The 11,131-nt window shown below is 42.4% G+C and overlaps 1 protein-coding gene across 3 annotated transcripts in view; it reads right to left on the bottom strand.

Annotated features, from left to right (window-relative positions):
- Window positions 1–10,535, bottom strand: part of COL6A5 (collagen type VI alpha 5 chain) — a 125,936-nt gene extending 115,401 nt beyond the window's left edge. For all 3 annotated transcript variants that reach the window (XM_045503670.1, XM_045503669.1, XM_045503668.1), the window contains exon 1: window positions 8,155–10,535. The gene's annotated coding sequence lies outside the window, so the exon portion shown is untranslated. The remainder of the gene's footprint in view (window positions 1–8,154) is intronic.
- Window positions 10,536–11,131: the final 596 nt, after the last annotated feature.

Below are 11,131 nucleotides of genomic sequence, written 5' to 3' on the forward strand. Positions count from 1 at the left end.
CCTTCCTTCCTTCCTTCCTTCCTTCCTTCCTTCCTTCCTTCCTTTCTTTCTTTCTTTCTTTCCTTCAAATAGGCTTCACACCCAGTGCAGAGCCCAATGCGGGACTTGAACTCAAACCCCCGGGATCAAGACCTGAGCTGAGATCAAGTGTCAGATGTTTAACTGACTGAGCCACCCGGGCATCCCTAAACTCACTTTTTAAAATGCTTTATGGCTGTTTGGAGATAAAATATTTTCTCCTGATGATTTAGAATTCATTATTAATCTATTAAGTCATCCTTACTTATTTTTGTCTATCTGATCTCTTGAGGACTAATGTAAGTGGATCAACATTTCCCCTACACTGTCTTTTCATTTCTTGCAGTTTGAGCTTTATCTATTTCTATACCATGTTAGCTATTTCATAAGGTTTGTGACAGGTATATCTTCACTGCTGATTACATTTGTTATTAGTATACTATTATTATGTGACCTGTGGTTATAGTGTGTGCTACCACTAGATGGCACACTCCGTCACACAGCGACATAGACTTAGGCTCACTGTTGTATCACGTCTTTACTGGTGTCTGGTCAATAAATATTGGGGTGTTTGTTTGTTTGTTTAAGGAAGGAAGGAGGTTTAAAAATGCATGCATTTTGCCTCATTTAATATATTTGTTATTGATCTCAACATTATATAACAAACATCATAATTCCTGCTTTCTCTTGGATAGCATATCATTAATGTCAGTTACCAAATCTTTTTAATTTTAGATGCATCTCCGGTAGAGAGCATTTGGCTGGATATAGTCTTCTGATCCAATCTGTGAATCTCTTTCTTTAAGAGGGGGATTTAGGGGTGCCTGGGCGACTTGGTTAAGCATCGAACTGTTGATTTTGTTTCAGGTCACAATCCCTCAGTTGTGAGATTGAGCCCACATTGGGCTCTGGGCTCTGGGTTGAGTGTGGACCCTGTTTGAGATTCTCAGTCTCCCTCTGTCCCTCCCCAGGGAGTGTGAACGCACACATGCACTCTCTCTCTCTCTCTGTCTCTCAAAAAATGGGGGGCAGGGCACCTGGGTGGCTCAGGCTTTTAAGTCTCCACTTCAGCTCAGGTCATGATCTCACAGTTCCTGAGTTCAAGCTCTGCATCAGGCTCTGCACTGATAGTGTGGAGTCTGTTTTGGATCCTCTGTCTCCCTCTCTCTCTGCCCCTCCCCAGCTTGCGCGCGCTCTCTCTCTCCCTCAAAAATAAATAAGCATTAAAAAATTTTTTTGAAAAGGGGACATTTGAATTCACAGTACATTATATTATAAAATATATGTTTGAATTTGTATCATCTCTGTTTTTGTAGGTAATCCCTTATTTTTCCCTATTGTTTCTTTTGTTTAGCTTTTTTGCCCTTATTGTCAGTTTTTTTTTTATTTCTCCTCTATTGATCATCAATTTGGAAGAAAATATATCAGATTTTTACTTAGAACAAACTAATTAAAATTATTTGTAAATAAAACATTTTAACTTATATTTCTAAACTTATTAACTTTAGAAATGAAATTTATGCCCCCCTCCCCACAAAAGATGGGAATATTAGTCTGCTTACATTATCTTCCTCTTCTTTCATTTTTTGGATTGAATTCTTTAGAGGCAAAAGGAATCTCCTCATCTGTTCTCATGAAATTATCTTTTAAGGGGCACCTGGGTGGCTCAGTCATTTAAGCTTCCAACTTCAGCTCAGGTCATGATCTCACGGTTCATGGGTTCGAGCCCCACATCAGGCTCTGTGCTGACAGTTCAGAGCCTGGAGCCTGCTTCGGATTCTGTGTCTCCCTCTCTCTTTGTCCCTCCCCCGCTCGCACTCTGTCTCTCTCTCTCTCAAAAATAAATAAACAATTAAAAATTAAAAAAAGAAAAGAAATTATCTTTTAAACTTTAGGGTTTTCATATTGTAACTTTTTATTTTTAAGAATGTAATTCTTGGGGCGCCTGGGTGGCGCAGTCAGTTAAGTGTCCGACTTCGGCCAGGTCAAGATCTCGCGGTCCGTGAGTTTGAGCCCCGCATCAGGCTCTGGGCTGATGGCTCAGAGCCTGGAGCCTGTTTCCGATTCTGTGTCTCCCTCTCTCTCTGCCCCTCCCCCGTTCATGCTCTGTCTCTCTCTGTCCCAAAAATAAATAAACGTTGAAAAAAAATTTTTTTAATAAGAATGTAATTCTTGCTCTGTGATCACAATACCACAGCTATTTCAATTTTATTTCTAAGTTTAAATAGGATTAATGTGCCCTATAAGTCCATATCCATTCTTGGGTTCTTTATTTTGATTTGTCTTTTTTCCACCAAAAGCAAGCAGATCAGCATTGTCCAAAAGAAACAAAACGCAAGCCACATATGCAATTTTAAATTTTTTAGCAACCCCGTTAGCAAAGAAATACATGAAATCAATTAAACACTGTATTTTACATAACCCCAGTATATCCAAAATACTGAAATTTCAATATCTAATCAATATAATAATTATTAACGCAACATTTTGCTTTCTTTTTTCATACTAAGTCCTCAAAATCTGGTCACATTTCAAGTGCCCAATAGCCACACATGATGACTGGTTACCACACTGGACAGCACAACCATAGATCATGGTGCACAAAGAAAATGACATTGTTCTTTAGGTCCTCAGCCCAAGTTCTTCCACCCCACAGGTTAAGGAGATCAGTGTCTCAGAAGATCCACAGTCCTTGCAACACACACCAGTTACAAAGCAGTGGGCTAGAAGACTTTTAGGAAACGGTTAAGGAAGACAGTGTTTCTCAAGCTTTAATGTGCACATGAATTACCTGGGCATCATGTTAAAATATAGGCTCCGATTCAGTAGTTTGGGAGTGGGGCCTGAGATTCTGCACTTTTAAGAAGCTCCTAGAGGACGCTGGTCTTCAGAAAACACTTGAACAGCAAGGATTAGCTTACGGGCCCTGACATCTGGCATAACTGAGAATGTCTTTCTGATACCTTCCAATTTGCCATCTGGAGCAATCTAGATCGGTGCTAACGAAAATATAGCACAAGCCGTATACTGAATGTGGCTATTGAATTCCCTGGTCTTAATTTCTGTCATTTTCCCTCTAAGCCCTGATCATTGAGTCACTGTCTTCCAAAATCTGATGTTGCTGAGATCATTTATATGTCCAGTCTAATTTATTTTTTTTGTTTTTCTGCTTGGATATTTAATTCTTTATCCTTAAAGAACACCATACTAATCTTATTGGCGGGGGGGTGGGGGGTGGGGGGGTTGCTTATTTTTTCAGAAGATGATGAGACTTTTGACCTGCCAATGCAGATGTCCTTTTACTTTGGAAGTTTTCGTCTAATTCTGTGTTTTCTCAACTAAAAAATATATTATTTTACATTTCAGTCTTTCTCAAACTGCAAAATATCTTATGACACATTCATTTAATATAATTTTATTGTTCCATTTTATTTGCCCAAAGGCGATTTTTAAATCAAAGATACATCTTGAAATTCATGATAGTTTGAGATCATAGAAATACAATATGTTTTATATTTATTTTCAGTTCCCTTTTGTTGTTCTCTCTTTTTTTTCCAGAAAATTCACACAGCCTGATGCTGTTTCTCTCTTGTTCTCCATCACTATTATTCAAACCACTTTTTTCTCTTTGTCCTTGCCCTCTGCAATCTATGAGATTTTTTCCCCCAAAGTTGTCCTCTAAATCAAAATCTAATTTTCCACAAGGCTGACTTATACCTTCTAATTTGGGTTTTGGTTTTATGTCACTTCTGTGCTTTCCTTGGCTGTGTCTTTCATTACCTCTTACATTTCTTAGAGTTTAGAGTAATTTTCCTGTTTCCTGGAATAATTCTTAATCTTTGTCTTGCATATAACAGTGCTTCTTTTTTTCTTGGAAGTATTTTTGCATAAAACCAATACCGGTACCTTGGGTTTTCTGTGCCGCATCTGAATGTGTGTTTGGGGCAAGGATGGGGGGTAAAGTTCAGGCAGCAGGGATCCAACAGGACTTGGTCCTACACATTTCACATTCATAGTCCTCAGCTATTTTATAATTTGTTGTTATTGAGAATACACATTTTCCTCTCATTATACTCTCAGCTGCCTGTTACTACCGAAATTTATTTTGTAGTCAGCTATCTTAATTAGCTCGATTAATTTCCAATTTTTTCTCTTAGCTATGATCTATCTGAAGCACCAAGGCCTTGTAGCATGCATTTATTTCTTATTATGTACCAGTCACTATTTCTTGTTTTTTATCTTACAACATCTCCATGAGTACTACTATTACCCCATAAGACAGAAGAAAAAAGTGAAGTTAAATGTCTTACCCAAGTTTACACTGCTAGCAAGTGATTAAATGCTGATTTGAACCCAGGTATATGGGCTCTTAAATCATTAAATCATCTTTAATTATTAAATTACAACATTTCATTATGTTATCTCCCTCTTTCCAATTTTTTTTCTTGCCTTATTGCAATGGTAAAAAGGAAGTATACAAAGTTAACTTCATTCTCTCATTTTTTTCTACAACCTGACCCATCCCCATTAAGCAGATTAAATGGGTGCCAGAAAGGTAAGGTCTACAGAAACTGTGTGCTAACTGAGCATATGCTCTTAGACAAAGGCTTAATAATTCTAAGCCTCAACTTCCTTATCAATGAAGTGGTAATAAACACACATACACACACACACACACACACACACACACACACACACACACACACACATATATTTTTTACCTCTCAGGATTATTGTAAGATTTAAATATAGCCATTTATGTAAACTGCTTCAAGACCTAGACAGAGATATTATTACCAGCACAACTTCACACCCAGAGCACTTCTATTTCAGGGGCCTGTCTGCTTGACTTGAACATCCTCAAGCCATCCAGTTGCCTAGAAACATGATCACATTTTCTCTACCACTTTGTACTCCCCAATGCACACACATCTACGCCCCACTATCCACCACAACCATTGTCATTTTCCAATCTCCAAAGAACTGTTCTTGTCCCGTATCCATGTTTGGTAAACTTCTAGCTGCCTATTCATTACCTCATCTTCCCTCTTTATCCATAGAACCTCTATACTGATGGTTAGGGCAATGTGCTTAGCTATAAAAACACATTTCCAAACCTCCTTTGTAGCTAATGTTAGCTAGTGAAATATACACTGAAGGTGCTTGAACCAGCAGAAGAGTAGGTCTTTTTGCATGATGATTATACCCATATGATGATAAAGAAACAGAGGCTCAGAGTGGTGGTACAGCTTGTCCCAAAACTTGCAGTCTCTCTGACTGCAAAGATGATATTCCTTCCACTGAACTACATTGTTTTTATAAAGTTCTCATCCCACTATTCTGGTCTCTTCATGTCCTTTATTATCTTCCAAAAATTAGTTAACCATGCTAAGGAAGAAGGCTCAAAGTGTCACTTGGGTCCATCAAAGAAAGCAGAAATTTTTAAAGAAAATTTTTAATGTTTTTATCTTATTTTTGAGACAGAGAGAGACAGAGCATGGGCAGGGGATGGGCAGAGAGAGAGGGAGACACAGAATCTGAAGCAGGCTCCAGGCTCTGAGCTGTCAGCACAGAGCCTGACGCGGGACTTGAACTCACAGACTGTGAGATCATGACCTGAGCTGAAGTCGGACGCCCAACCAACTGAGCCACCCAGGTGCCCCAGAAAGCAGAATTTTACAGTTGCTTTTCAGAGACCAAGTCTTGAATTATGGTATGCCCCCAAAACAGGGCTCGAAGGATTAGAATTTGAGCAGGTCAAGAGAATCTAGAGCAGGACCACAGGGCACTGGCGATTGACAACAGTGACAAAAATGCTGGCAACTGCCCGTGCCCCACCAGCTAGCCCTTCCTCATAAGGTAGGCATGCATCTCATTTGTATCCTAGGTTCCAGCTTTGCCCAGCGCCTATCACCTCCTCTGCACCTGCTCAGAGAGGTCCTGGATCTGAGATCCTAGGAGATTGGCAGGGGGATCCGTAAAGCAAACAGCAATGCCATGAGAAGTATACATCTCAAGTCCCGTCCCCCACTCTCAGAGCTACAGGGTTCTGGATAAATGCTCCAGGGTTAAAAATTATTCTTTTAGAAGGTGAGTTGAACTTGAAGAAGGGAAATAACAACATAAAATATGACAAAAATAAGACCTATGTTGCAAACCTTACAGTCCATTATAAAAGGATGCTGAGGATACGCTCTTTGAATTCTTATGAGCAAACACTGTATGTAGTCATGATTCGGGATAAGGAATATTTACAATGGCAAGCTTAGTTTTCACAGGCACATGACATTCCTAGCAGTAACTTGGAATTTTAATGGACATTTCCAAAGTTGTTTTCAAAACAGAAATGAGCCTTTGAAATCTGTGAGGAAGCTTCTGAGATGTTTTAACTTAAAACATGCATACATTTTTAACTATGATCATTGTATTAAGTATTTTCTCTACTTTAACATATTAATAAGAATTCAATATTGTAACCATACGGCAAGTAGGGAACTCTGGGGAGACATTTTGGAATAATGCTGGCAGGTACCACATCAAAAGCATACATCCTGCATCCACCCATTGAAAAGAAGGGAAAACTGAGAAATATCCACAGAGATTTTTTCCAGAGTCTCAGAACGACTCAGTAGTAGATTTAGACCTAATATTTAAATTAAGCCACCAAAGGAGAATAAAAAAACACAACTAACAGCAAACCATTCATAAAACCTTCTTCATCAACTATTTCATGAGTAAGGATCTCAGCAGTGATGAAGAGCCCAGCTGCCTTATCTGCAAGAACGGTTCAGAACCTTGGAGATCAGGGAACAGTATAATTTGGGTCACAATGGCATCCATAATTGTTTCCAAGGGGCTTTCCCATAACAACTGATTTCTTCTCAGAGTTTGTATAAGGTAGCTAGCTCTGGTATTGGACTCATCAGAGATGATAAATTGTCTTTCTCACTGACTCCTAAAAAAAATCTCAGGATCCCGGGGTGCCTGGATGGCTCAGTCCCTTAAGTATCCCACTCTTGATTTTGGCTCAGGTCATGATCTCAGGGAGATTGAGCCCCATGTCAATTTCTGTCAATTTCTGTTCTGTCAGCCCAGAGCCTACTTGGGATTCTCTCCTCTCCCTCTGCCAGTCCTCCCGTTCGTGTGCATGCTCTCTCTCAAAATAAATAAAAGAGAAAATCTCATTAAAAGAGAAATCTCAGGATCCCTATATATTCTACTTATAAAATGTATCAAGTAGATTTCAATAGGAACATCAAAAAATATGTCTTGCCAATGTGAGCTTTTCTTAAGAACTCATAAAATAAATACATGTCTTTAGAATATCTAATCTGGCATTCTGGGTTAAAAACAATTAACAAAAATTAACTTCAGAAGGAGCACTTAAATACCAAAACCCAAAATAAATGTGGAGAGAAGCACTACACCAATGACAAAGATCTTGGTTAAAGGAAAAATATACCACCAGTTTGAAGACTTTAAAAGTACAAAACTCCCTCCTTCACTTTGAAAGAACCTCGCTTGGAACCTTGCACACAGTGGAAACTCAGTAACATTTCTTACAGCCCTGAGCGGCTGTTTTGAGGAAATCAAAGATCACAGTTCATAGTTTGACACGGAATAGCAATTCCCACAAACCAAGAGTGTTTCAAAGTTCTTACTGTGCCTGAATACATCCCAGCACCTAATGCCTCATGGTTTATCCTCCATGCACCCCTTTCGGTTTACCTGGGGGGCTCCTGCATGGAGTGAGGGGCCCAAATCTTAGACTAAATGGCCTCCAAGTCAGGGGGGGAGCAAACGTTAGCTGCATCAGACCCTCCTGGAGGGTTTGAGAAAAGACACATTCCTGGGACCCATACCTAGAGGTTCTGGTTCAGCAAGTCTGGCTTGGAGCCCATGAAGTTGCATCTCTACAAAGGCCCCCGGGGACGGAGATGCTGCTGGTCCTTGGTCCTTTCCAATTCTAAAAACCTAGCCTTCAAGAGCCTCGTCTCCCACCGTTTGAGAGATTCCTTCAAGTCCGGGATTTTAGGTGCAAAATCACCGGACTGGGACAATCCCACCCACGCCCACGTACCTGCTCTCTCCTCCCGCCCACCTCGGGCCGCAAGCCCCCACGCACGTCACACTCACCGAACTTCCCGGGGTCTGGGGCCCCTCAGCACCCCAGAGACCAACCCCAGCTCTGCAGAGGGCCGTGGGGCGCCCGCTGCGGGCCGGAGGGAGCTCGCGGGAAGCCCGGGTCCCAGCTGCGCCGCAGCAGGTGGTACCGAGCGAGCGAGCGCCGCCAGCCCCGCAGGCCCTTTAAAGCCGCCGCTGACCCCTGACCTTGGCCTGGCTCCCCTGCGCGCTGGGGCTTTTAACGGCTCTCGGGTTTTCTTGTGAGTGTCCAGAGGAGCTCCAGCTGTGTGTTGGCTTAGCAGCGATTCCGGAGAAGCCAAGGGCTGCCAAAAGAACTTAAGAAGTTCCTGAGAAACCGAGGGCAGGCTTTATCTGCGGCCACTGAGCTGAGGTCACTGCTGCTGCTTGGGCTGAGGGCTTACTAATTGGCTCCAACGGTTTACTCACTTGGTGGTGGCTTCAGAGCCCACCTGCAGAGAAGCAGAGGAAATTCCCAAAGAAGGTCGAATTCCCAAAGAGAAGGAGTACCTATGCTAAGGGTAGCAGTTCTCTCCAGGAGCTTCCAGGAAGGGCAAGGCTGGGAGGTGGAGAAGGAACAAAAATGAAGATGCGATTTAGCACATAGATCACACCGAAGAACTTGGAAAGCACTGCCTGTTCTTAGATGAACCGCTTGTTGGTTTGTTTGTTCCCTTGTTTTCCGTGGGCAGGTACTCACAGCTGACATTTTATATGCTCACACGTTCCCAGCCTGTGCGCTTGAATTCAGTCTATCAGAGCCCCGCTTCAGCCTGCCAGCCTTTTCAGGCTGTTGATGAAGAGACACGCTGAAATTACATCACACGGATGAGAATTTACGAAAAAGCCAAGAGGACACAAGAGAGTTGTGAGCCCCCCCTCACTGGGCATGGACCTCTGAAGGCACAGGGCGCCTTGATTCCAGGACGGCTTCCGACATCCATTAGGAACTTTCCAAGCATTTCTCAGAAAGGATGGGGTTGGAAGGATGGAGAGAAGGAAGTTGAATGAAGGCACTCACGACTTTTCCCTTTTATTATCTTTTTTTTAAAAACAAAGGGAACACAAATATGAGTAAACTAACAACTTTTTTTTTTTTTTTAATTATCAAAGTGGGGGGGGGATAGTTTTCCTCAGAAGACGGTGTATTTGCTCGAGGCCAAAGTTGTCCTGGACTTCTGGAATCCACTTAGTATAGTCGGGATTACAGGGTGTTTGAAATCCTGGACTTGAACACAGTTCTACTCAATTTGGGGAGGAGGCCTCAGCCAGGACCACAGGGGTCTGCTCCCTTGACTCCTCTCTCCTGAGGGTGTGTGTGTGTGTGTGTGTGTGTGTGTGCTGGGGGATGGGGAGGGTGCTGTGAGTAGTCACTGTTCCTGGCACCACCCACCAGGCCTGTCCTGACTGTCAGACCAGCCTCAACAGCCCTCCAAGGACTATAATGAGAACCAACACGCCCCAACAAAAGCAGAATGGTTGGAGGCGATGGGAGGCTGTGCATTTTGTACGCTGCCACGTAGCCTTGTTTCTAGAACATAATCAGGAAAAGCACTCCAGGTTCCATAGAATGGTTTCCCTGGTTGAGATGCACTCCCCACCCACCCCAAGACCCACCCTCTAATATCAGTGAGTCTCAGATTCTGTTCAGACTGTCATGGGGAATATGCCCTTGGCCGTCAGAGTGAATCCCAGAGAGTGACATTGAGGGCTGGCTGCAAGCTCCAAAAGCCGGCGTCTTGGGGACAAATTACACTTGCAGTTCACGTTCCTGCCTGGCCCCGGCGGATGCTTTGCTGGAGCTGTATCCATACACCTCCAGGGGGCAAAGATTTATTAATTGAGCCTCCCTCCTCAACCCAGAGTAAAATCCCAAGGGAGGAAAGGAGGACATTTCACTTCAGGAGAAGGGTGGAGCCCTTTCTTCACAGTGAGCGAAGAAGTATTCAAATAGCATTGGAGTCAAAAGGGGGTTGGCTTTCTTGAGTAAGGTTTTTGGAAAGTATCCTTGTAGGGATGTTTTTACTCACAAATACAATTCCAGTTTAGTTTCCGCGACCACAATATGATACAAAAGGGGCTTTGGGGATCTACAACCTGTTCCACAGAATTCAACACGTCCCTTTCCTTTCTTTTGCTTGTAAAATTTAAACAAGCCTTTTCCCTCGAGAAACTATAATGCAAAATTTGTCTTATATTAAGAATTACATTTCTCCTACTAAGGATGTGTTAGTCTCCTTTGATTTGTTTCACAAAGTAGCAGTTTAAGCTGGACGTTTGAAGGAATTCAGGCACTAAAATCCCCAAGTTTCAATTTCTTAACACAGAAAATAAGCCTAATTGGACTTATATTACATGTATCTGACTTTGGCTTCACCGGCCGTTTTCTCTAGAAAAGGAAAAGTTATCGAATAAAAGAAAAGAAATCCAAAATTTCAAAATTGTGGAAAGAGTACTAAATGTTTCGGAGAATGTAGTTTCTTTTTTTTTTTTTTTAATTTTTTTTTCAATGTTTATTTATTTTTGGGACAGAGAGAGACAGAGCATGAACAGAGGAGGGGCAGAAAGAGAGGGAGGCACAGAATCGGAAACAGGCTCCAGGCTCTGAGCCATCAGCCCAGAGCCCGACGCGGGGCTCGAACTCACGGACCGCGAGATCGTGACCTGGCTGAAGTCGGACGCTTAACCGACTACGCCACCCAGGCGCCCCGAGAATGTAGTTTCTAAGTGTGGTGTCTGTCCTATCAAATGGGGCCCCCAAATGTGGGCGGAAAATGGCGCAGGCAGTGAAAGAATTCACCAGAGGCGGAATAAAGGAGACAGTAGTTTACTGAACATACCGCAAAGGAATGGTGAGCAGGACAGCAAAAGAGAGGCTGGCTGTCTGCAAGCAAGTGGTGGGTGGGAGCTGTTTTTAAAGGTGGAAGGTGAGGAAGTATGGAATTTTCTCTTTTTTGGTAACTATTCCTGG

The sequence above is a fragment of the Leopardus geoffroyi genome, chromosome C2, assembly GCF_018350155.1.
Source record: "Leopardus geoffroyi isolate Oge1 chromosome C2, O.geoffroyi_Oge1_pat1.0, whole genome shotgun sequence".
Lineage (NCBI taxonomy): Eukaryota > Metazoa > Chordata > Mammalia > Carnivora > Felidae > Leopardus > Leopardus geoffroyi.